Raw genomic sequence first — 27,649 nt, forward strand, 5'->3', positions numbered from 1 at the left:
ACCTGGTCAAGAGACATGGTTTTCCTCTGTTCTAGAATGGTATCCCCAGCCACCATCATCTCAATTAGGTGGGCTTTACTGACATCCTTACATCAATAGAGCTCTCACTCTGTCACTCTGGTTCCAAAGCCCTAGAACCCTTCCCTGGGAATTCTGCTTCCCTTAAGGAAGTGGTGGGGTGTAAGGAAGAGACTGAGGTTTTATGTTAGAAGAGAAGATGTGGGCTGGAGAGATGGCTCAGCGGTTAAGAGCACTGACTGCTCTTCCGGACGTCCTGAGTTCAAATCCCAGCAACCACAGGGTGGCTCACAACCATCTGTAATGAGATCTGATGCCCTCTTCTAGAGTGTGTGTGTGTGTGTGTGTGTGTGTGTGTGTGTGTGTGTGTGTGTGTTCTTAAAAAAAAGAGGAAAAAAAGAAAAGGAAGAAAATATTCTATCTGGAGGCAATGAACTCATGAATCTTAGAGAAGAATCCACTGCCCCCACTTTACTTTTTTTTTTCTTTTTTTTTTCCCCCGGAGCTGGGGACCGAACCCAGGGCCTTGCACTTGCTAGGCAAACGCTCTACCACTGAGCTAAATCCCCAATCCCAGCCCCCACTTTACTAAATCAGTATAGTTCCTAGTTGCATTCTAAATAGTTATCCTTACACCCACCAGCATACCGCAGGATAACAACCCTCATCACAGAAACTTCTCTTTGCAGCAGATGGAAACCATTACAGAAAGTCATAGCTGGTGAAAATGTGGAGAACACTGACCACCGGGGTACACAGCCTCAACACATACATCCAAAAAACAACCCCACACCTAAGACCTGGGATTCATTGTGGAAGACTGTGTGGAAAGATTTTAAGAGGCAGAAGACCAAGAAGTCAGTCTTGAAAGTGTGTCTCCTAGAAACGACAGGGAAGCCATACGCATGATACCCATGATACCTCAGCAATCTGGCTGCCTAAATAAGACCTGAACAATGACAGCACCAACAGACACACAACAACATGGAAGGGAGAAATCCAACCCTAGAAGAAGGACCCTGGGAAGCCATTGCTGAGGGAAGGAAACCTGGTCTTCTCCAGGGAGGTGTCCCCTACTTGGTTATCCAGTATTAAGTGGTCAGCTTTGAAGTCATATTGTTATGTATGCATTACATATATATGTGTAACAATAAAGAAAAAGAAGTCACAAATTCAATAGGGAGTGAGGGGTTGGTGGAAGAAAAAGGAGGAGAGAAATGATATAATTATATTTAAATTTAAAAATTGGGGTTTAGGGCTGGAAAGATGGCCCCGTGGTTAAAAGCATTTGCTTCTCTTATGGAAGACCTGGGTTTGATTCCTAGCACCTGCATGGTGGCTTCTAACTGCCTGTAACTCCAGCTCCAGGGAACCCATGCCTCTTCTGACCTCCACAGGCTTCTCTATGCACATGGTGCACACACATACACCCATTTGCACAGGCATAAAACTTTCTTAAATTGAAAGTTTTCAACACTGAAAAAATCACCCCTCCGTCTTTGTATGTGTGTCAGAGTTCTATCTTGTGGAGTTGATTCTCTCCTTCACCTTTTTTTTTCTTCCCACATGGAGAGGTTTTAATGGGAGAATGAGACAGGGGAGAGGGATGAGGGAGGTGAGTCCCCTCCACCTTTATGTGGGCTCCAAAAGCAGAACTCAGGTTGCCACATCTGCATGGCAAGTGCATGCACCTGAGAAGCCATCTTGCTGACTAGAAAGTAAGTCTGAATATCAGCAGTATCTTCCCGTCTGTGGTGCTGAATACTGAATGGTAGGCCTCACTCAGTCTAGGTAAGTTCTCTGCTACTAAGCTATACCTCAGCTCTCAGCACTGGTATTTATTTAGTTACTGTGCAACCCCTGAAGTCCCTTCCCCTCTAGTGGCAGCTATGAGGACTGGATGAAGTCCTCAGTGAATGTACTGTTGCCATTGAGCATGGCCATCAAGGACCTCGAGCCTTCCTGGTTCATGTGCAGAAAGTACTGATCATAGCTTTGTCCTCCTGGATGTTTAGCGTGAGACTGCACCCAGTAGAGACGTCCTACTGAGAGTAGCTAAACCTGACTCCTCTGTCAGCTGTATACAACAGACCCATGTCAGTGGGCTGCTGCTAGTGCAGCTCTCAGAGCCCCATTAGAGTGCATGGCCCACCCCATCCAGATTTCTTTCTTTCTTTCTTTCTTTTTTTAAAAGATTTATTTATTATACATAAGCATACTGTAGCTGTCTTCAGACACACCAGAAGAGGGCATCAGATCCCATTACAGATGGTTGTGAACCACCATGTGGTTGCTGGGATTTGAACTCAGGACCTCTGGAAGAACAGTCAGTGTTCTTAACCGCTGAGCCATCTCTCCAGCCCCCCCCCCCTTTTTTTTTAATGTCTGTCTGTCTTTTATTCATTTCCTCATTGCCCCAGAATGGGTCTAGTCTGAAGGTGTGCAGATTGTGGTTATCACCCATTTTTCTTCATTTTTAAACCAAATTGTGAAGGAACATTGAAAAGGCCATTTAAGAAGCCCTTGCGCCTGCCTTACGCTGCCCGCCCATGAGCCTGTCATTGGTTCCCCAGTGTTCTCTGCCTGTGCTGCCTCTACCCACCAGCTCACTCACCCTCGAGAATGAGCTGTAATACAGGAACTGGATGGAACTGCATCTGGTCCCCACTTCCTTCTGATGTCAATGAAAAGATGGCTGCTCTTTTCCGCAGGTGCTGGGGTCTTATATGTCTTTAAAATGAACATTTATAGATGAGGAAGTGGAAGGTCACTGAGGTGAATTTACTTGGTCAGGATTCTACAGACACAAAATGAGGAGGTAGTGTTGAACCCAGATATGTTTGACTGTAGAGTCTGTCAGGAACCAGGCCTAGGGATGTATCTTCGCTATGGTGGTATCAGCACAGACCATGCACAGCTGATGAGCCAGAGGCATCGCTTGGCAGCCCAAGACTTTGCTGCCTGTCCTATGCACCTGGGATACAGGGCCAAGAGGAGGTGGAAGCTATGGGTCTTCTTTAAAATGTTCAGTATGAGGCAAGGCAGCCTGACAAAAGCCAGGTGCCCATACCAGAAAAAGCATCAAACAATAAGAAAAAGGACATGGGGTAGAAGGAGAGCCGAGGGAAGCCCAGAAGCACAGCAATGGAGAAAGAGTGGATGATGAAAGGCTCGGTGGGTAAGAGCATTGGTTGTTCTTCCAGAGAAGCTAGGTTCGATTCCCAGCACTTACATGGAGGCTAACAACCATCTATCTATACAGTCCCAAGGGGTCTCCATCCTCTTCTGGCCTCCCTGAGCAGTTTAGACACACATGGTGCATGGTGCATAGGCAGACAGAAAGCTAGCTCATATGCATAAAATAAATAATAAATCTATGGAAAAAAGAGCAAATGATTGGGTGTTTTGAGTCTAACAGACTAGATTTGGATAGAGTTTTATTGGTATTTATTAGTATTAAACCTTGTAACGGGGCTGGACAGATGGTTCAGCAGTTAAGAGCACTGACTGCTCTTCCAAAGGTCCTGAGTTCAATTCCCAGCAACCACATGGTGACTCACAACCATCTGTAATGGGATCCGATGCCCTCTTCTGGTGTGTCTGAAGGCAGCTACAGTGTACTCATATACATAAAATAAATAAATCTTTAAAAAAAACAAACTTGTAACTATTACTTAGCTTGGCTCACTCCCCATGTTCTTGTACAGACAATGAGAACAAGAATATAATTTTAGTGGTAGATGGCTTACTTGCCATGTACAAGATCCCAGCATAAATAACAACAAAACAAACACCCTTCAAAAGAACTTCACATTTCCCACAAAGGGCTACTGTGGAGATTAAAACTGACAGTGCGGGGTTGGGGATTTAGCTCAGTGGTAGAGCGCTTGCCTAGCAAGTGCAAGGCCCTGGGTTCGGTCCCCAGCTCCGGAAAAAAAAAAGAAAGAAAGAAAGAAAGAAAGAAAACTGACAGTGCATCTATGGTATCCTGCACACTGCTGGGCTCAATACAACAGCAGTATTTACACTGTCATCAGTACAGTAATTATAGATGTGTTACTCCTCCAGACCCTCTGATGGCCAAGAGATGACTTGAAGCTCTCCATAGCAACAAAGTTTGGAATGTAGAAACTGATAGAATCCTAGCTAGGATCTGGAAACTTTCCATGGGGTGGGCTGGCAACTCAGCACAACCACTGCAGGCCACAGAGGACATAGCTCCTAGGAACTCCATAGATCCTAGCTGTGAGCTCATGTGTGTTCTCGAAGCCTGACTCCTCATCAATATGAGACTCCATGGCCACATTTTATTATTCCTGATAATATAGAGAGCACACTCTAAAAAGTGCCATGGGTACTGGCCAGGCACTCAAGAGACAGAGGCTGAGATAGGCAGATCTCTGAGTTTGAAGCTAGTCTCGTCTACAAAGCGAGTTACAGGCCTTTAGTGAGACCATTTCAGATAAACAAGGGAACAAATTAACTAATTAATTATGTTTAAAAAGTAATACAGACTGAAGGTGCTCTCCTGGTCGCCCAGATCTTTAATCCAGCATTTAGGAGGCCGAGATGGAAGGATGGCTATTGAGTCCAAAGCCACCCTGCTCTACACAGTGAATTCCAGGCCAGCCAACATTGCATCGTGAGAATTTGTCAACCAATACTTGAGCCACCAAGAAAAAATTTAAAAAGTAGGGATGTTATATGAGAATTTTGGCTCTGTACCACTTACCTAGCTGGGCCAGAGACCCTGGTACACATATTTAACCCTTCTACCTTTAAGTTTTCACAGGTCTCTTGTTGAGTGGTTGAGAAAGGACACATAAAGTACTATGTTGGACATGCAGCAAGTTTCACTTGATACATGAACTGTTATTTTGTATCCCTGGCATCAATGTGCAGTACCAAACAAACCTCCTAGAGAGGATGTGCGTGCAGAAGAAAAGATGCTTGCTGCTCTTTAGAGGATCAGAGCTTTGTTCTCAGCGCCTATAGCTTACAATCATCTCAGATCTGGCTGTCCTGGAACTCACTGAATAGACCAGGCTGACCTGGAACTCAGAGATCTGCCTGCTCTGCCTCTCGAGTGCTGGATTTAAAGGAGTATACCAACAAATCTACTTGTAGTGATTTATTCCCAAGGTGTACTATATTCACAGATGGTCTAAGAAACATAGAGGAGGTGGTGGGGAGTGTCAAGAAGGAAACTGCACTACTTCTTCCTCTTCCTCTTCCTCTTCCTCTTCCTCTTCCTCTTCCTCTTCCTCTTCTTCTTCTTCTTCTTCTTCTTCTTCTTCTTCTTCTTCTTCGGGAAAACACCAAATGGCGGATGACGCCGGTGCAGCGGGAGGGCCCGGAGGACCCGGGGGCCCAGGATTAGGAGGCCGCGGCGGCTTCCGAGGAGGATTCGGCAGCGGCCTTAGGGGCCGAGGTCTTGGCCGAGGCCGTGGCCGCGGTCGAGGCCTCGGGGCTCGTGGAGGTAAAGCTGAAGACAAGGAGTGGATCCCCGTCACCAAGCTGGGCCGCCTGGTTAAGGACATGAAGATCAAATCCTTGGAGGAGATCTACCTGTTCTCCCTGCCCATTAAGGAGTCTGAGATTATTGACTTTTTCCTGGGTGCATCTCTAAAGGATGAAGTTCTGAAAATCATGCCAGTGCAGAAGCAGACTCGGGCTGGCCAGCGGACCAGGTTCAAGGCCTTTGTCGCTATTGGGGACTACAATGGCCACGTTGGTCTTGGTGTTAAGTGATCCAAGGAGGTAGCCACTGCCATCCGAGGGGCCATCATCCTGGCCAAGCTTTCGATCGTCCCAGTGCGGAGAGGCTACTGGGGGAACAAGATTGGCAAGCCCCACACTGTGCCATGCAAGGTGACAGGCCGCTGTGGCTCTGTGCTGGTTCGTCTCATCCCTGCCCCCAGAGGCACTGGCATTGTCTCTGCTCCTGTGCCCAAGAAGCTACTGATGATGGCCGGTATAGATGACTGCTACACTTCAGCCAGGGGCTGCACTGCCACCCTGGGCAACTTTGCCAAGGCCACCTTTGATGCCATCTCCAAGACCTACAGCTACCTGACCCCTGACCTCTGGAAAGAGACTGTGTTCACCAAGTCTCCTTATCAGGAATTCACTGACCATCTTGTGAAAACCCACACCAGAGTCTCTGTTCAGAGGACCCAGGCTCCAGCTGTGGCTACCACATAAGGGTTTTTATACAAGAAAAATAAATGAATTAAGTCTGAAAAAAAAAAAAAAAAAAAGAAGGAAACTGCATACCTTGTAATCCTAGCGCTCAGCAAATGGGGACAGGAGCATCACCTGAGCTTGATGTTTGAGGTCAGCCTGGACAACACAGCAAGACTTCCATCTCCAAATCCAAAACAATACGAAAATTAATAGCAATACTGGCCTATAAATGTTAGCTGTTCTTTCCATTTATACAGGTTAAGACCTTAGTTAGAGGGGTTTGCTTACAGAAATGAAAAGAATTCTCTAAGTAACAAAGCCAAAACAGAGTAACAAAATGAGCTCATCACTGAGGTTCCACAACTATTAATTCAGTGCCAACCTGAGGCCATCTGTTCCTCACCGCTCTCTACCCTGTGGTACTGTGAGGCAAATTCCGGACACACTCAGTATGCCTTTCTGATGGACAGACAGACAGAATGTTCCAGATTTATTAAAGACTTAACTGTGGAGAATGAAGCTTTGAAACTTATACAAGAGGGCTGTCAAGGAGGCTGTGGAGTGAAGTCACTTTGGGCCAAGCCTGATGACCTGACTAGGATACATGTGGTGAGAAGAAAGAACAGATTACTGAACTTTGTCCTCTGACCTGAACATGTGCACATAACACACAGACACATCCATAAAATAAACCAATTTAATTAAAAAGTTAAATATTTTAGAAGAATATATTGACAATGTCTTTAGGGATCACAAGAGAAGAAAGGGAAACTGTTAAAATGTTATAAATCACAAAAGATTCAATTCCAATAAAATGCTGAATGTCTAAGAACACTTACTACTCTTGTGGAGAGGACCTAAATTCTGTTGCCAGCCCTTATATTAGGTAGCTCAGAGCTACAATAACTTCAGCTCTAGGAGACCTGACTGAAACCTCTGGCCTCTGGTGGCACCAGTGCTCACATATAAATACCACACACAGACACATAAACATACACATTAACTAAAAATAAATCGGGTTGGGGATTTAGCTCAGTGGTAGAGCGCTTGCCTAGGAAGCGCAAGGCCCTGGGTTCGGTCCCCAGCTCCGAAAAAAAAGATCAAAAAAACAAACAAACAAACAAACAAACAAACAAACTAAAAATAAATCTGGGGGACTGGAGGGATGGCTCAGTGGTTAAGAGCACTGACTGTTCTTCCAGAGGTCCTGAGTTCAATTCCCAGCAACCACATGGTGGCTCACAACCATCTGTAATGGGATCCGATGTCCTTTTCTAGTGTGTCTGAAGACAGTGATAGTGTACTCACATACATAAAATAAATAAATCATATATATTAGATACACACACACACACACACACATATATAACATATATAAATCAGAAGCTGAGAAATGTTATAACATGAGTAGACAAAATATTCACATTTAGGATACAAGGAACCCTATAAATCAGGGTTGGGGATTTAGCTCAGTGGTAGAGCGCTTGCCTAGGAAGCACAAGGCCCTGGGTTCGGTCCCCAGCTCCGAAAAAAAGAACCAAAAAAAAAAAAAAAAAAAAAAAAAAAAGGAACCCTATAAATCCTTAAGAAGATGTTGACTCAGTGGAAGTGGAACAAGGATTTCACATGTATTTTAAGAGAAAACATGAATGGCTAGCACACAGAAGAATCCTTTTTGCCCCAATTGGAATCTAAAAAAATGCAAATAAAAAACCACAGGATACCATCTCACACCAAACAGATCCATAAAAATTTAAAGGTCTGACCAGATCAATATTAGCAAAGACATACATGCTAGCAATAGTGTAAATTCAAACAAACCCATGAAAACAATCCAGAATTAGCTTGCTATCAATGACTCCATACTATTCTTGATTATACACTCAATGACAATCATCCAAGGACTTGCAGCAGCAGCTGTTGAGCGTTTGACAACTACTCAGGGCTCCAAACCCATCAGGCACAAGCAAACTCCCAAGGAAGAATCCAGCACCCTATGCGAACCCTACATGTGATTCTGAGGCTAAAGGTTGGGAACTGCGCTTCTGAATGTATAAGCATTAAGCACAGGACACACACAGTACACGCTTGAAATAATGAAAGCAAGGAACCCACCAGCCTGAGCAACCACTGATCAGATCACTGAGCGCACACCTCAAGACCTAGTCATGCAAACCGAGGATGCTGAACTGGGAAAGTGGCTCACGCCTGTATTACCCCTGCACTGAGGGGCTGAAGAAGGACCATCATGGGTTCGGGGCCTGTTTGGACTACAGAATAAGTTCTAGGAGCCTGGATTGAAGGGAAAGCCTTGTCCCTTAAAACATTCTTCTAAAAGGGTTGGAAAGGTGGCTTATCAGTTAAGAGCACTGACTGCTTTTCCAGCAAATACATTGTGGTTCACAACCATCTGTAATGGGATCCGATGCTGTCTTCTTGTGTCTGAAGACAACTACAGTGCACTCACATACATAAACTAAATAAATAAATCTTTAGAAAAAATTCTTCTAAAAATAAAACAAGACAACCAAAGAAAAAATGGATAAAATATAGCTATACATGCAACATAGATGGACCTCAATGCTGAATGAAAAAAGCAAACTACATAGGAACACACATCTTTAAGCTTTATTTAAAGCTTAAAGAGAGTCTATATTGTTTGGGGATATAAACTTAAGTTCAGGAACTACCACTCCAAAATGTTGTTGGAGCAAACTGAGGCACTTGGGGGAACAGCTAAGGACTGCAGGGAGGACTCTCTGTAACCTAAAGGAAGACCTGTGCAAAAGTTACAGAACTGTCACAGGTCTACTCCCTGCAATCTCACAACCAGGAAAAACTGAACTAAGAAGCGCAGGCAGACACAGACCTGCCGTTCTATCACAGGTTCCTCCCTTTTCTTCTATGGGAGCCTCAAGTGACTACACCCCACACCTTTCTCCTATGAAGTGGGCTGGGCGTTCACTTTCATGGCATGCACACCCCTGTACATGCAATGAACTTGTAAAAAAGCCACACACCATCTCATCTGTTAAGTTTCTCCACTGTGACTGATCTTGAAGACCCAATTAATTACAGGACCCTCAGAGGATAAAGGAAGTTTTTTCTTTCTCTATAGATCCATGCAAAACAAAGCCCAATAAATCTCAGGAGAATAAGTAGTGGGTGGTTGTGACTGGGAAAGAGTGCAGAGGACTTTATGGTACTCCTGAATGTTAGAATTTGCTTTTTATTTCTATTTATTTATTAGGGGGTGGGGGAGAAGGAGGCATTTGGGGGAGGGGGGAGCATACTCTGTTGCACCTGTGGAGGTCACAGAACTTCAGGAGTCAGTTCTCTTCTCCCACCATGTGGTTTCCAGAGAGGGGAACTCCAGTTGTCAGGCTTGGTGGTAAGTGCTATCTGTGCATATTCTGATTTTTAGATTTTTGGTTTATTTATTTAATTTTTTTTCCCCTGAGAGGGTGTCACTGAATAGCTCTCCATATTCTGATTTTTTAAAGCTGGGTATAGAGTTTGTTTACACATGTTTTCTATTCTTGGAATTATATATATTCATTAGTTATTTTATGTTGCCAGGCAAGTGGCACATATCATACAAATTCCAGTACTAGGAAGTTTGAGGCAGGAGGACTGTTCCCAGTTCTAGGCCAGCCTGAGTCATATGGTAGATTCCAAGCCAAACTGGGCTAGCAATAAGACCCTGTCTCAAAAGACTAAAACCAAACAACTCTCTGTTGTATTTATAATACATTATTACATTATAATACATTGTATTTATAATACATTAATTTTACAAAACAATTCACTGTGTGTGCAAGGAAGAACTGTGACCATAAATGACTACACGTGTGGTACCTGAAGGGTTAAGCTCTGTTCTCTGCCAAAAGGATGGGAGGGCAGCAGCTGGGCCACAGTGGGAGTTCCTGGCTCCAGCTGGCTTCGGCAGGGATCAAGCTCCACACCCAGGAACAGGCACCTGGGGGAGGGGTCTGGACAGGTGGTACCTACAGTCCCCGGTGACCTGATCTATGTGACGGGCTGGTCCAATCAGAGGTGGGCCTCCTATTAGAGTTCTTCCAGCTGCTAAGTCTTCCGGGTGGCCGCCTGAAGACCGTGAGTAGGGGAAAGAGCCTAGGTGGCCGGATGGGGGAGGAGAAGGAAGTGGGTGGGCTGGGCTCAGATACCAGGGGAGGCTGCTGGGATTATCACCTGCTGAGAGTGAGATTAGGTTTCTTGGGAAGGGCTCTTCTATCTAATGCTCCCTTGAAAGCTGTCTCCCGGTGGCTTTCCTCTGCTGGACAGATGGTGTCTGAGTTGTCTCCTGGAGGGTGGGCTTCTTGAAGGGATGGTGGAAATGGGGTGGAGCCTGCTCCCTGCTCTTCAGAAGCCTGCTTAGCCTTGGAACTCCCTGCCTCTTAACAACAGTAGCCTATGCCTCTCTTAGTCAGAGCTTATTCAGAGTAGGCAGTGCCAGTATTCTGTCATACACACAAGTTACTCCCATTTAGCTTTTACAGCACCCAACTGCTTAATGCTTAGACACGAGTCTTTTCTCACGAGTCTTTTCCATTTGAGGAAACTGAAGCTTGGCAAAGTTAATTAAACACTTGCCCAAAGTCAAAGAGCAAGTAACTGACACTTGAATACAAAAGGCCACAGCCCAGCAGAAAACAATTACTTAAGGTTCTAGTGTATTCTATATGGAGCAAGTACCTCCTCATTGTTCAGGCTGGATAGCTGGGCCCTCTCTCTTTCCTCCTTCCTCCCACCAAGCAGCAGCAAACCCAGTGTATCAAGCTATGACCATTGCTCCTCATGTCTGCCATAAATCTGCCTGGTACAGGCAGCTACTGCCATCTTGTTCCCACTCTTGCCTGAGTACTTCATTCTCCAGAGCAGAGTGGTTCTCAACTTTTCTAACGCTGCGATCCTTTAATCCTCATGGTGTGGTGACCCCAAAACATAAAATTACTTTATTGCTACTTCATAACTGTAATTTTGCTGCCATGAATCATAATGTAAATATCTGATATACAAACACTGTGAGAGAGCTGTTTGACCCCCAAAGGGGTGGCAACTACAGGCTAAGATCCCTGCTTCAGAGAGAGCAGAGATTCTCCTAAGGCGTAAGTTGGTTCTGGTCATTTCTTGGCTCAAAACCCCTCTATGCCTGTCAGAATGAAAGCAATGCTCTATGTAGGTCTGTAGGAGGACCTGATTGCAGGCTACTTCAGGCTCAACTTCTACACATTCTTTACCTCTCTGATACTAACATATTTGAAGTCTTTTTTGGACTTGCTGTCCCCTCTATTTCAATATTCTTTCCCCTAATACTTGCATGGATCACACTTTACTGCAATCAGGCCCAAGGAAGCCCTTATCAGAGGCCTTCCTGACAACCCTAGCTAGCAACAGAACATTTTCTTCTCTTGTATTTTCCCTGTGGTCCTAAATACTACCTGATATGTTAAGTACTTAGACTCTTTTTCTCTTACTAGAATGTCAGTTGAATGACAAGATGGTGCTCATAGTATTTGCTTAACCTTTAGCTGTATGCCTGACATACAGCATGAACTCTGTAACTTTAATGAACAAATGAATGAATGACCAACATTCCTCAGGAAATGACTCACTTTAGAGAGGAAGGCCGCCCAAATACGCTTGGCTTTTTCTTAGCCTTGTGACCTTTGGTACCCCCAGAGCAGTGGTCAATGTCCTTCCTTCCCTGTTACAAAATGTCCTGGGTACATATTCTCATCACCATGTCATCCACGTGTGCTTCCAGGCATGTGTACACACAGGGACATGGGAGCTGGAACACAAGACTGGTTCTAGGAGGGGGAGTGAGCATGGGCACTTAGAGACCAGGAACAGTGAACTCTAGGGCACTGGTCATTGCTGCCCTGCCAAGGTCCCCACACTACACATACTCCAGCTTTTATCTTCATGAATAAAAAGTCACTGGATAGTTGAGGGGGCTGATACACACTTGTAATCACAGCACTCAGGAGGCTGAGGCAGGATGACTGAGTTCAAGGCCAGCCTAGGCTGTATACTAAGATGGGGGTGGGGTAGAGAGAAAGTCAGTGGAAGATTCTGAGTCAAGAAATAACAGCTTGACCTAAAATTCAAAAGGCTCATGTTTGCTGTGTAAGGGAGCCAGGGCAGAGCAGGGAGACCACAGGGGAATTCATTTCATTGACTTGGTGAAAGAGTGAGCAATAGCTGTGTAATTCCTAACCTTAGCCTGGCTATTTCCATTGCAGAAAGCACACCCAGGCCTCTATCAGCTGTTCTCACAGCACTGTGTCCATTCTGCCTGCACCCTGGTGAGGTGAGTGTCAGCAGAGTCCACATTTTACAGAGAAGCCTGAGGTCTGAGACACAGACACCTATTCAAGATTCTATAGTAAATCATCAAGAAATCTGATGACCAATGCTGGTAAGAGTGTGGCTGGAGAGGAACCTTATTTACTACTGATAAGGATATAAGCTAGGGCAACCATTATTGAAATCACAGGAGGCAAAACTTTTAAAATAGAGCTACCTATGACCCAGCTATAGTACTCTAAGCATCTGCCCAAAGGACTCCATATCCTACCACTGAAGTCCTTGTATATCCACAGTCATTGCTGCTCGACTAACAAGGAAACGCAGCCAGCCTATATGTCCATCAGCGAAAGAATGGATAATGAAAATATGGTGTGTATGTGTGTACACACAAATTCACGATGTACGTATACACATCTATATGTCTTACTGTACAAGTAAGTGTGAGCATGTCGTGCGCACACGAGTGTGTGTGTGCATGTGCACGCACATGAATGCAGAAGAGGATGTATAATCTTCTGGAGCTGGAGTTTACAGGAGATGTTGGGGAGTGAACTGGGGTTTTCTGCAAGAACAGGAGGCACTCTTAGTTTCTGAAGCATCTCTCTAGCTTCCCATTTCTTTTTGAAAAAATATATGTAACTTCTTTTTTGTCACAGAGGAGCTTCAACAGTGTTCACTGTGGTGTTGCTCTACTCTGAAGTTTACCAATTTTGTTCATTTGAATTCTCCTAACCAGACTCTAAAAGGCTTAAATTCAAAATCAAAATCCACAAATAAATTTTGTTTGCCCACCTACAGTGCTGCCCTGAGCTTAGACTTAGGCAAAAAAAGACAAAAGGTTTAATGAAGGTAGAAAAGAAAACCTTCTTGAGACTCCAGTCCCTCAATAAACCACTTTCCTACTGAAATGAACCTTTTTAATCCTGGCATGGCAGCACACATGAATTCCACCACAGAAGGCTGTGAGTCTGAAGCCAGTCAGGGCTACAAAGTAAAACTGTCTGCAAGAAGAGGAGGAAGGAAAAGCAGGGTCTCACAGGCACTTGGGAAACAGAGACAAGTGGGTCTCTGTGAGTTCGAGATCAACCTGGTCTACAGAACAGTCATGGTGACATAGAGAACCCTATCTCAAAAATAAAGAAATTACACACACACACACACACACACACACACACACACACACACACGGCCTCACTATGCTGCTTTGAAACTTGAGGCTGGCCTGGAACTCAGAGATCCACCTACCTCTGCCCGGCAAGCATTGAGATTATAAGTGAGTGCCACCAGGCCTACCTTTTTAGCTCTTAAAACAGTGAGCATTGTGAGTTTTAGCCATGACCCTCCAGACAGGTGGAACTCCCATGCCCTAACTTCATTCTGGAGAGACTTGCAAAGCAGGAAGGGGCAATGACTTTCAGTTCCCGTAAGTCTACAGTAACAGCTGATTCAGCTGGATGATGTCACCTTCACAAACCTCCTGACTAGCAGCTGAGAGGGTAAAAGCAGGAAATTAGAGGATACTGAATGGCTAGGTTCAAACATGCCTGTGGCAAATCCTACAATAACCCTAAGCCCTGGAGCATCCCCTTGCAGACAAACTTTCTCAGTTGGTAGGGCAGTGGGTATCTCTTGAATTCCAACATTCTTCCCCAACACTCCTGCACATTCTCAAACACATGGGGAAGAGCAACAGAGGTAACCTGGCTTTGGAACAGACCTCTCGAGGTTCAAATCTAGGTTTTATCTTATACAAGTGGAGGATCTTAAACATGTAATCTCATTCTCTGGGTCTCTATGTCCTCACTGGAAAGAAGGCAGGGCCACTAACTACTCAAGCACATGCTTCTAATTCAGTGCTGGAGAAACAGACAAGTGATGCTCACTTGGAGTTTGTCGGCCGGCCAGCCCAATGGGGAGAGCTGCAGGCAAATGACAGAACCTGTCTCCAAGGAGGGAAATCGTTTCTGAGGATGACACTTGAGGTTTATCTTTTGCCCTTCATAGGCATCCAAGTGAATACACACAAAAATTCACATACACATTAAAAAACTATTTAGGGATACCTGGCAAAAATAATACATGTAAATTACTGAGTACAGCACTTGGTACTCAGTGAGCATTCAAAAGGTCTACAGAGAAAGTTCCAGGACACCCAGGACTATACAGAAAAACTTTTGTGTAAAAAACCAAAACCAGGGGGCTGGGGATTTAGCTCAGTGGTAGAGCGCTTACCTAAGAAGCGCAAGGCCCTGGGTTCGGTCCCCAGCTCTGAAAAAAAAAAAAAAAAAAAAAAAAAAAAAAACCAAAACCAGGTTGGGGATTTAGCTCAGTGGTAGAGCGCTTGCCTAGCAAGCACAAGGCCCTGGGTTCGGTCCCCAGCTCCAAAATAAAAAAAAAAAAAAAAAAAAAAAAAGAAAAAAGAAAAAGAAAAAGAAAAAAAAAATCTCCCAAAAAACCAAAACCAAACCAGCCAAACCTACCAAACCAGATAAAACATAGGTAGGTTGAAAGAATGCTATTAATAGTGTTCTTAGTAGGTTCAGTTTAGTTGTTGTTTTGAGAAAGACGGGGTTTTTTTGTTTGTTTGTTTTGGTCCAGGTTGGCTTTCAACTCACTGTGCAGCTGAGGATGCTGCTGAACGCCTCTTTCGAGACACTGAGATTGAAAGGTACCTGACCACTATACCCCACTTTAAACTTAGGTTCTAAAAAGCCAATCTAGCTGCTGTGCTGAGACAGGTGTGATTTTTCTACAGTCTCCTTCTCTTGCCTTTTATCCCATCCTTCTAGATGCTCATAAACTGGATGAGAAAGATAAGGAAAACATCCAGAGGGCTGAGGAGATAGGAATGATTTCTGCCCTGGTCAAAGGGTAGTGAATCTGTGCTGCCTTGCTCTGTAGAAAGAGGGAGTGGCCCGCTCAGGGAGGGGTGAGAATCCAGGCTTGGAAAACATCCCTAAGCCACCTGGCCACCTGTACTATTTCTGCCTCCCTTGTGGTAATTTCTGCCAATGACACAAAGCTCTGGAATGTAACCCCTCTCAATACATGGACACACACACACACACACACACACACACACACACACACACACTCTTTTGCTCACAGAAGCATAGCAGTCCTCCCAGGATCTGTTCAGAGCTAGCCTACAGGAAATGGTCGATAAAGAGCTACTGATTGATTAATGAAGAAAGGGAGTATTCTCTGCCATTAAGCAAATATTAATGAGTACTACGAGTACAATGTTAGTCTCAGGGGATTTGAGGTGACTAGGGTGGGTTTCTAGGTTTTTTCCTGAGTTCAGAATCAGCAGAGAGAACAAAATCAAAGAACTACAGTGCTGGATACAATAGCTACAGCCACAACATTTGCTAGTGCCCCCTTCCACTCCCAACTAGGACAAAAGGGCTTTTGAGGCAGACTGCTTGGGCTCAAAGCAAGGCTTCACCACTTACTAGCTATATTTCTGTGATTTTTTTCCCCCTTTGTCCCTTCTTTTCTCCTCTGTAAAATGAAATCAAAAGAGTAATTTTTCCTGGTTTGAGTTTGTTTTTTATTGTTTGTGTTTTTTGAAATAGTGTCTTATGACCTGAGTTCAATTCCTAACATTCATGTGAAAAGCCAGGTGTGGTGGTATGCACCTGTAACAATATTACTTGAGAGATGGAGATAGCCTGGTCCCTAGGGCTCAGTGGCCAGTTGTTTAAACTGAGCAGCAAGAGACCGTGTTTCAAAATAAAGTGGAGAATGACAGAGGATAGCTGAAAGCCAATCTCTGGCTTCCTTAACATCCACACACACAGACAAGTACACATATACATACCTATACAATACACACAGATACAGCATACACAGAGGGGAAAAAAGAAACACAGCTACTGTCCACCAGCAGTATGTGATGATGCCCAGACTCAAATCCATAACTACAACTCTACAGTCCGTGCTCCCAACTAAGTAACCTCCTTCTCTTAAAGCTCAAACACAAGGGACCAGAGAGATGGCTTGCCAGGTAAAACTGCTTGCCACAAGTCTTTTTTTTTTTTTTTTTTTTTTTTTAAAGATTTATTTATTTATTTTGTATATGAGTACACTGTAGCTGTCTTCAGACACACCAGAAGGGGATATCAGATCCCATTACGGATGGTTGTGAGCCACCATGTGGTTGCTGGGAATTGAACTCAGGACCTCTGGAAGAGCAGTCGGTGCTCTTAACCACTGAGCCATCTCTCCAGCCCTTGCCACAAGTCTTTAATCCCAGTATTCAGGAGGCAGAAGCTAGTGAATCTCTGTGAGTTTGAAGTCAACATGGTCTAAAAGCAAGTTCTAGGCCACCTAGAGATATTGTGAGACCCTGTGTCCAAAAACAAAAAGTGCTTGTCAATCAAATCTCATCAAACCTGTGTTCATTCCTTTAAATACACAAAAAGATAAGCAAGAACAGCCAGGCATAGTGGCACATGCCTTTAGTCCCAGCACTCGGGAGTTAGAAGGAGGCAGATCTCTGTGAGTTCAAGGCCAGCTTGGTCTACAGAGCAAGTTCCAGGACAGCCAGGACTGATGCATGGAAAAACCCTATCTTTAAAAAAAAAAAAGAAAGAAAGAAAAAGATAGGAGAGACCTGACTTCATAAACGTGTCCTCTGCCCTCCACACAGATGCTATTATGGCACACAATAATAGTGTTAATACTCATACTTATGATGCTGAAGTAAAACAGAAAGAAAATAAAAAGACAAAGCACACTGCCGCAAATAACAGAGACTCCACAAAGGAAGACCTGAAGGCTTATCAGGTCATTATCCCTGGACCCTTTCCAATGAGGGGACTGAGAAGGACAGAACTCTCTTTCACCCCTAAGGGCTCTGAAAAGGGCCCAAAGGGTTAGATGGAAACTGCAGGCTTTGCTCCACACTTCTCTTACTAAGGCTTTGGGTACCAATATTGAACCCTATCTTCTACAACCAAGTCAGATCAAGAAAGTGCTGCAGGTGTAGACCACCTGCGTGGACAGGCAGGCGGGATGGACTTCTGTCTGGTCCTATACACCTTTCAGTTTCACCATTCAGCCACTGGCCTGGGGGCTCAGCTGCACCTGCTGCTTGACCCAGTCCCAGGAGACCCAGAACCCTAGACTTGAGCTTCCTCCCTGGGCCTTGCCTCAAAGGGTCATTTCTGAGTGACTCCCTAAAGATGACTCTCTAGCATTATACCCCCAAGATTCTGACTATATGCAAGTGCTGTGAATAAAGGGGACAGAGGTAGAACAAGGGGTGGCTATTCTTGTTCTAAGCCAGAGATAAGTGTGGGGTGAAGAGGTCTGTACCCTGAATTTTATAGGTAAGTGACAATGCTCTGGCCAGGGCCCAAACTCCTACCAGTACCATAGCTGGGCAGGCAAGGACATCCTGGGGTAGCTAATACCCATGTGAGTCACATTCAACAGTCTAAGCTTGCCTAGTAATTTCATGGCAGGAGGCAACCAATAGCCAAATCAGTGAGTAACCAAGCCACACAGAGAAAGAAATGGAAAAGACCTAGAATTTGGTGAGCTTATTCTCCACAAGGCAGTGCACTCTACATACACCAGCCATCATTAGGAATGCTTCCTAACCTGGCTGCTAGATACTGAGCCACTAGGTGGAAGGACCAGTGATAGCTGGTAAGAGTGATGGTCTTGAGCTCAATAAACAGTGCTTCCTCCTCAGCTTCCCCTAACCTCTGCCATAGAACTCCCTTGTGGAACAACCTGTCTAGAAAGAACTTTTCCCCTTCATGGTGTCTAGGCGTGGAGATACGAGCTTGCCCTAATCCTTGAAAACAGGGAAATGTTAAGTCAAGGTTTGTTTGCTTCTTTTCCTTTTTCTGGTTGGGTTGCTGGCTCGGGGAATGAATGAATGATATAGATATCTATGGCTGTGGCCTTAATCAGGGAGAAGCAACAAGACCAAACATTTATAGTTTTCAAAGTGCTTTTTCACTTATCACCTCTTTGGACCTCCCTGCTGGCCCAGGAGGGAGGCAAAGCGGGTGTTATCTTTCTTCAGCATATGAGGCGACAGGCAGAGAGCTTAGGCCAGAGGTTTATGGCCATTGAACAAACAAGAAATGAGGCCATCCCAGAGAAACTCCACAGTACCCAAACAGCTTACTTATCCAGATATGGAGGCACCCACTGTGTGCTAGGCTTGCATGCTCCTGTACACTTTAAATGTTCAATTCATAAATCTTCCAGTCATCAAATATGGAGGGGTCTGCCATCTTGGAGAACCTTGGCAAAGATTAGAGAAAATACACCCTGTTGCCAAATACTAGTCAACAACATGGGGTCTAGTTGTGTCCAAGTTCTGACCTGAGACCCTCCCTGGTGAGGGAGGCAGGCAGGGACAAGGCTGTGAGCCAAAGGTTCCTGTTTCCCTAACTCTTGGGCCAAAGGATGGCCACATCCTCTACAGCCCAAACATTTGCTTTCAGAAAGTAGCTCTTTACTGACCCAGGGCTCCAACTGTATATGTAGCAGAGGATGGCCTTGTTGGGGCACCAGGGGAAGGGGAAGCCCTTGGTCCTGCCAAGGGTGGACCCCCAGTGCATGGGAATGTGTGTGTGGGGGAGCAGCAAGGGGGTGGATGGGGGGTGTGAACACACATATGGGGGAGGGGAGGGGGGCTTATGAACAGGAAACCAGGAAAGGGAATAATATTTGAAATGTAAATAAAGAAATATATCTAATAAAAAATAATGTTTTCATAAAAAAAAGAAAGAAAGAAAGAAAGAAAAGAAAGTAGCTCCTTTAATCACAGCACTCTGGAGGTAGAGGCAACCAGATCTTGATGAGTTCAAGGTCAGTCTGGTCTATATTATGAGTTCCAGGACAGTCAAGGCTGCAAAGAACAACTCTGTCTCAGAAAAAAAAAGAAGAGAAAGAAAAAGGAAAGTCCAACAACAATCAGAGCAACTTGACCACCTGTGACAGCAATCAGATAACAGTCATAGTAGGAGCTGTCACACGGAGTAGTTACTGTGTGCCAGGCTCCACGCACCTCAATAGCTGCTTTCAAGCTCAGCAGAGTATTCCAGAAAAGCACTACGTTATCATCTCCTTGCTGGTTTTTTAAACCATCTTTCTTCCTCCCTCCCCGCCCCTCCCTTCCCTTCCCTTCCTGTGCAGCGGGGTGGGAGCAGCATGCCTATGGAAGGCAGAGAAGAACCTGGTGAAGTGGGTTCCACATGTGGGTTCTGGGGTCTAAACTCATGTTATTAGGATTTATAGCAAATGCTATCCACTGAGCCATCTCACCATTGCCCCTCGCCTCTCCCCCATTCCCCTCAGACAGGTTTTACTCTACAGTGCAGGCCGGCCTTGACGGTATTCTTCTTGCCTCAGCCTCCCAAGTACTGGGACTACAGGCAGGCGTCACTATGTCCAGCTACTATATCCAACTCATTATTACTTACTTTTTGTTAGCGTGAGGCAGGGCTAGGCTACTTTATAACTCCTTATATAGTCAAAGACAACCTTGTCTCTTGATCCTCCAGAATACTGAGTTTTAGGCCTGGGTTACAAAGCCTGAGTAAGCGCAGTGCTGCGACTCAAACCCAGGGCTTCCTACATACTAGGCAAACACTCTACCAAATGACTTACACTCCTAACTGTATTGTACCTAACTCTTCAACGGTGATCACCAATTTTCTCCCAAGGAGGCACTGGCAAGGCGAGTACCACAAACACCAGGAGCAGCTGCTACCAGAGAGGGTGGAGACCTCCAGAGACCCTGGCATCTTTCTCACTCATCCAACCATAGTCTCAACCATTTTCTACATGTTTTCATCTCTGGATTCCATCTGGTCCTAGCCTCAGTCTTGCCACACCCTCCCAGGTTTAACCATCCTACTGAGAGGAGAAAAGAAGAGGACTTGTGTTCTCAGCAACAGGAGTTTCTTCCTCTATGTGCCTCAGGGAGTTTGTGGCTTCTTCTGGCTATCCACCAGCCCCTGGAGAGAAGTGGAAGGGGTGGACTGGTGAGACTTCTCCCTGGGCATGGCAGGAGACACAGCAAAGAAGAAACCTTATTGACTGTGTCCTTCCTTGGGCAACAACCCATGCATGTGACAAGGTGCATGTTCTTCACATGAAACTACTCTGAGGAAATCCCAGGGTACCTTTTGGACCCAAGAAGTCTCAAGGATGATAGATTGGCACAGCCCTGAACTATAAGCTAAGCTAACTATTTCTAAGCATTGTAACTAGGTCATCAGGTTCCTGGAGAAGCCAGCTGTGTTTGGGGGAGGAGGAGGGAAGTTTTGTAGCCTACCAAGATCCCTACTTCCCCTCAGGCCACACCCTCCTCGAAATCTGCACCTGCTCTTGAGCTGACCCCTCCCCCTAGTTGGCCCAGCTGTCTGGGTTCCCAGGGCCCCTCTCTGCCTTCCTCAGTGGAAAGGCCCTTTAGTAGGAGACACCTTATTGTCACCTGAGACTTTCAGAGGCTACCCGCCTCTCTGGAGGATAGTTTTGCTCTACCAGGGCAGCGAGAAAGCTGGGCCTTTTTGGGTCTGCCAGGGTACCTTGTTGGCAGAGTCATAGCAGGTGGCAGGACCAGGTGATGTTTACCCTACAAAGGCTAGAGTTGCCAAAAGGCTTCAATCAATCTTTTGAATCTGCACCTGGCTCTGAGCCCCAAATAACCACCAGGGCGGCCTACCTGGTCTGCAGGTCCCAGGTGCCTTTGACTCTTCCCTCCCTGCAGCTTTGCCTACTGAGTCCCACCTGGCCAGGGTTCCTTTCTCCCAGGGGTTACTAGAGACTTGACTGCATCCCAGGGGTGCTTTGGGTCTCCCCGCTCTGAGGCCAACACTACCATCAGCTACTCCCACCCCTATTCCCCGAGGCCTACATCAGTCTCTGCTTCCTTCTGCCTGACCAGTTTTGCCCAGACCAGATCCTCTTCAGCAAAAGCCATGATAGCTCACCAACTCCCAGTGTTTCACATGCACCCTTCAGATCTGGCTGGCTGGTTCTTACCCATCTAGCCTGTCCCAGCCACATTCCTTTTGCCTGTTTATTCTTTCACTGAGCTGGGTGTGGTGGTTCAAGCCCATAACCCCAGGAAAGTGTCACAGGAGGACTGAGGTCAGGACCAGATGGGTTCTGCAGGGACCCTGTTTCATAACAGGTTAAAAATGGTTGGGACTATACAGACTGAGGAAGAACATTTGCTTAATGGCCCTGGGTTCAACCTCCAGCATACGGGGTAGGGAGGAGCGAAGAAGCCTTCATGTTCCACATCTTCCGAACAGTAGGGAAAACTGACCAAGTCTACTGTAGGTCAGGCAGAAAGCTGTATGGTCTACACTCTACAGACTCTCAAAAAATATTGGCCAGATGTTACCAAACTCCAAACATTCTGACCAGTTTTGCCTAGACCAGATCCTCTTCAGCAAAAGCCACAATAGCTCACCAACCAATAAAGGAGAAAGTTCAAGACAAAAGCAAATACTCTGGGAGCTTAAGTTCCCCTGAATTAGACAGTACACATGTAAACATGGGTATCCTCTGGGGAAGTAAGACCTGAGTGATAAAGAGAGAGTCCTAATCAGACGTGAGGCAGGCAGTGACTCTCGGCAGAGGAAAAACATGGCACTCTGAGGAAAAGACCCATTACCATTATCTTCACTTTACAGATGAGGAAATGGGAGACCTCAGCACACAAAGCCACATTGCTGAAAAAACTATGGTTACTTAAGGCCCCAGTGACTTTCCCCACTCTGACGCTTTCTACTGGGGTACAGAAAAGTCTAGACTGGCAATCTAGCTGGCCAGAGGCCAGGTGGAAGGTGATGATGCAGACCAAGGGTGGAGGCCTCTCATGGGTAATCTAATGGGTGGTGGTGGTGGTAGAAGAGGGACCATCTGGCAGAGGCCCAGGCCACCTGTAGGATGTAATCAGTGGTCTGGCCTCCTCCACTTTTTGAGTCTACACCACAGATTTGGCACAAGCCATTCACCAAGTGTTTGGGGTGTATTCCTGATTCAGAAGTGTTTGCTTCCTCAGGGACTGACAGTCTTCTACTACGTCTAGTAGTAACAACCCTCCTGCTCACTGAACAGACCCTAGCCAATCCCCTGCTGAAGCCTGGGCTCTGTGCCAGGCACTCGGGATAAAATAAACCAGTCCAGGTCTGTAGAAAAAGCAACAACATAGAGGCATAAGGATAGATTTTGGCACAAGGCATATTGCCAGACTGTGCTCTGCCTCTTAGAAGATGTGTTACTATGGAGGTCTCTGAATCCTGGGAGTGCCCTCTGCACACCAGAGCAGTTGTGGAGACTGAATAAGACGATTATGTCAAGGGCATAAACACAGCACCTGGTGTAGTGCAAGCAAGCATTCCCCACACAACACCTGCTATTAATCCTAACAACACTTAGGCATTCACTTTCTTTTTTTTTTTTTTTTTTTTCTTTTTTCTTTTTTTTCGGAGCTGGGGACTGAACCCAGGGCCTTGTGCTTGCTAGGCAAGTGGTCTGCCACTGAGCTAAATCCCCAACCCCAGGCATTCACTTTCTTACTTAGGCTTTGCTTACTCCAGTAAGGTTGGCGCTATTCTCTCAGGTTTATGGATTTGAGAACTGGAAGTTGCTTCACATGTGAGTTGTCTACAAGTTTGTTAATAGTGATTAATAAATACTGTTTTGGCCTGGCTATAAAATATACCTCAGAGACATATATGTTAGCCAGGCACACTGACATAGGAATGTGATCCCAGGACTTCCCAGGCAGGAGGACTGCAGTAAGTTTCAGGTTAGCTTGGACTACAGAATGAGACTGTCTCAAAACAAAAAGAACTCCCACCTCCACCCTCCCAAATCTCCTGTGTTAAAGACACAGTCCCCAATGCAACAGTGTTCTGATGCAGGGTCTTCAGGAAGGCAACTATGCTGAGTACAGGGCGGTCATGGGTTTACTCACTGAGATCAAACCATTTTATTCAGAGACTGGAAAGTGGGGAGGGTTTTTTTTTTCTAAGACTTATCTATTTACTTTATGTACGTGTGTGTCTTCAGACACACCAGAACACACCAGAAAAGGGCATCTGATCCCATTACAGATAGTTGTAAGCCACCATGTGATTGCTGGGAATTGAACTCAGGACCTCTGGAAGAGCAGTCAGTGCTCTAAACCACTGAGCCATCTCTCCAGCCCTTGGGGAGGGATTAAAAAGGTCTGCTCAAACTGCTCTCCCCAGCAGGGCCGATATCCCAGACCTCTTCTTGTCATTAAAGAGCAAGTTCATAACTTAATGGCTTTTGTGCAATGGGAAGTAAATCACTAGGCATACAGTGATGGGTGCATTCTTTTCCTAGCTCCCTCTCTCATGCCACTTGCTTCCTTGCTCTTACCATGAGGTAAGCAACTCTGCTTCACCATTTGTGGGCCATAAAGCTCTGCCCCACCACTCATAAATCAGAGACAATGGAGCTAAGGGCCATGAATAGAAAGCTCCGAAATAGTGAGCTAAAATGTCTGGGGCCTGGGGGACAGACTGATATGACACAGACTGATTCAACAGGCAAGGCCGCTAGCCGGTTCCGTGGTGTGAAGCAGAGACAGACTGCCAACAGAGGGCATGGAGTCTCACTCACCACCACAGCACGGTGTCCCATCCAAGGCACTCATTAACATGTACTTATCTAAACTAGAGGAGGCCAGCTTTAGGAGTAGCAGGCAGCACAAGGATGATGAGGGGCAACTAGCCAGACACAGGAGCAGGGCATGGTGGGGCATGCCTGTAATCCCAGGAAGTGTGAGGAGGAAGAGGAGGAGTTCAAGGAGATCCTCCTCCGCAACATAACGAAATTAAGGCAGCCTGGGATATATGAGACTCTCAAAAAGCCACTGCCTCCAAACAAAACAAAACAAACTCCAGTCAAATAGACTTCAAGTCTGACAGTCACTTTACTCTTTGTTTTCGTTTCCTCCTTGGGAATGAAGCTGAAAGTGGCCCATCTTACCTGGAAATGTGAACAAAAGGTTTGGTCCATTAGAAATCACTACCATGCACTTGAAAGGAGCCATCACTACTGTATACTGCTACAGTGGTGAGGTTCTGGAAGCTAAACACTCTGTACTGCAACACTAACTCCTCCAGGTACTGGTCTGGGAGGCCTCAGCAGTATCCTTTCTTTCTCTCAGCCTTGGTTTTCTTGACCATGAAATGAAGATGATGCTACCTACTTTATAGGCTGTTCAAGTACAAGAAATAAACAGCCTAAGTGCTAGGGTAAGGCAGGCCTGGAGTCAAGTTCTGACTCTGCCCACTGTTACACCCCTTCAAAGCTCAGCTAGAAGCTTCCCTCCCAGACTTTGCCTAGTACTAACTGTGCTACTTAGACGAGCTGCTTTACTCCTGTGCCTCGGTTGTGAAAGGGGCTAATAATAGTACCTACTTCATCGGGTGCTGCTGTGAGAATGGAATCAATTAGTACTTGTAGTGCATACTGAACAATGCCTGGCATAGAGTAAGCATTCAATAAATGTTAGGTGCTATTAATAGCAATGTTAACAATAATATTAATCACCAAACAGAATAAGAGGAGGGGCTGCTTAGTCCTGGGACATGGGCATCCCATGGAATAATTCCAAAGAAGTGCCTGGACATGTGTCTGGAAGCAAGCTTTCATCCTGTGGGAGACGCTCCTGTCAAAAGGGCATGAGGCTGGGCTCCTAAGTCCCAGTCCTACTGACCAAGGGCCAGTCTCTGGGGAGGCGAGTCAGGTTCCTCTGAAGGGACACTGTGTTCCCAGTGGTCATGTTCCAGGCGCTGCCTGACTCTGACTTGGGGAACAAAGGCACATGTGTGTGGCCAGGGTGGAGGGAGGGGAATGTTTCCCTTTCAAGAATTAGAACAAAGGATCTGAGGCATAGTTGAGTGCATTCCAATCCCCTCCCAGGCCAGCTCCCATTCTTCAGATGACAGTCCAACAAGGTTCGCAACCTTCCAGCTTCCTCCTGAAAGGTGACTTGGGAAGGATGGCAAACTGTCACTCCACCTAGCCATCAATCTCCAAGAAGCAGGATTTTAAGTGCAGAACCTTAGATACCTCTCTTAGAAATCTCTGTCCTATGCCCAAATGGGTAGGAACCCATGAGAGAAGTCAGTTCATAGATGACATAGGGTACTCCAAGTAACAGGTCTAATGCCCCTCTAGAGGAGAGTTTATAACTGATGGAGCCAGGGAGACTGGCTGGGAGTTCTTTCTGACTGACCCCACAGTCTAGCATCAGAGGCAGAACTACTAGAAAAGCATCTCCAGTTCTGAAGGGAGGAGGGCAGGTTGGAGGGAGAGACTAGGTGAAGGGGAAGGGAATGAGAGCAGAGAAAGTGACTGAAAGGAAAGGGAAGGGCATACAAAAAAAGTAGGGGGCATGCCTCTCGGGACATTACTTTCCAGTTTCCACACTCTACAGCAGGAATCCGGCTTCGGGGCCGGGACAGGAAACAGTCTATGGGAGTCACTGCAATGGCATTTCCTGAAGAGCACGAGAAAAAGCTCTAGTTCCGAGGGGAACTCTCCTCTCGACCCAGAGAACTCACTCCGTAGCTTGGAGCCAATGTAGGCCTGGCCTGAGACTCACTGGGGATGAAACCAAGCAGCACAAGGTCCCAAAGGTGGTTTCTCTCTACAGAACAGTGACTGGAGGGGCCCCAGATAATGACAGTACTGCCTGGATGACTGTCATGGTTCTGAGCACTGCAAACCAAGAACTGACTTTCTGAGTCTTCCCAACAAGCCCAGGTCACACACCAGGTGACCAGTGATCTCACTCATCTCTGATCCTGTCTGCTCCTGTGACATAGAGATGGCACTGTCCTGATCACCAATCTGCATGGCTAAAGGTATCACAAAGATAAGGCAGATGTGCAAGTGCTCTGTAGGCTGGAATGTGCTGGTCAGTGTGTATGGGGACTTACTCTTGTGGAGCCAGTGACAGATGACCCTGTGACTGCACTGTCTTGGAAAGAAGAAAGCCACTTTAAATAACTGCCCCAGGACTGAGGCCGGTGAGAATTAGGACTCCTAGGATGTCAATTTCAAGAGCCCATCATGAGGAAGAAACTGAGGTCTGGGGCTGAAATGATCTGTTACAGACTGAATGTAGAGAGCTAAGAGAGTAGATTTTTGGATCTTTACCCTGAGACCAGGGAGAGCCTGATCCACCAGGGCACATATACAATAGAATTGATACCATGACAGAAAGCTGCCACTGAGAATGTGCTAATGGTGACCATACACAAAAAGGAGGACGGATGCTTTGTGAGTGAGCCAAGAGTTCCATGGGACAAATAAAAAGTATGACAGCAACATGGTGCCAGGCTCTCTAGACACTAGCATACTTCAATGTTATCACTGTGCCCAAGATTTAGGAAGGTCAAAAGAGCCTGAGGGGGTGGTGGTGGTAGAATTTTTACTTAAACGAATTGCAGTTTTCCAGGCAGAAACAGAAGAATAAAGGAGGGTCATTTGTAAAGTACATTTGGAGAGAAGTATTTCTGAAGAAGAGTTAGAGTTAGGTTACTTATTGGCATGAGACGGGCCCAGGTTGGCCTTGAATTCACCATGTAGTCTGGGCTGGCCTCAAACTCAAAGCAATTCTTCTGTTTCAACCTCCCAGAGTATTCAGTCCTTATTTCATCTAGAATTTCCAAATGGCCAGAAAAACAAACAAAACAAAACAAAACCATGGCTTCCAACATGGCTAGACAGACCAGTCAATACACCATGTGCAAAGCTGATCTCCTCTCTCCCCACCCACCCACTTAAAGCCAAGGTGCCTTTTCATCTGCCAGGCATCAGCATCTTCCAAAGGTAAAGACCTGCTTTCACCTTTACAGAATTCTGAGCATCACCTCCCTGCAAACCTACTCTTGGCTTCTCTCTCATTCCAAGCCAAAGCCTCAACCTGTCCTGCAATGCCCTGTGTGCTCTGGTCTCCAGGCTCCTCCCCATCCTTCCTTCCCCCAAGCTTTCTTTGCCCTCATCTCCTACCATTCTGTCCCTTGCTGCTTCTTCAGCCAAACTGACTTCCTGCCATCCCTGAAAATGCCAAGGA

General features: G+C 45.8%; 1 protein-coding gene and 1 pseudogene across 31 annotated transcripts in view; one reads left to right on the forward strand and one right to left on the reverse strand.

Annotated features, from left to right (window-relative positions):
• The window catches only part of Bcl2l1 (Bcl2-like 1), a 51,036-nt gene that overhangs the window by 14,992 nt on the left and 8,395 nt on the right, over nt 1-27,649 (reverse strand). For 7 of the 30 annotated variants that reach the window (XR_015681626.1, XR_015681643.1, XR_015681651.1 and 4 more), the window contains exon 3: nt 6,295-6,385. The gene's annotated coding sequence lies outside the window, so the exon portion shown is untranslated. 30 annotated transcript variants of the gene reach the window in all.
• On the forward strand, nt 5,315-6,274 carry Rps2-ps43 (ribosomal protein S2, pseudogene 43; annotated as a pseudogene). The gene has a single exon (XR_015684720.1). The product of XR_015684720.1 is annotated as a ribosomal protein S2, pseudogene 43 (transcript).

This window comes from Rattus norvegicus, chromosome 3, assembly GCF_021556685.1.
Source record: "Rattus norvegicus strain SHRSP/BbbUtx chromosome 3, alternate assembly SHRSP_T2T, whole genome shotgun sequence".
Lineage (NCBI taxonomy): Eukaryota > Metazoa > Chordata > Mammalia > Rodentia > Muridae > Rattus > Rattus norvegicus.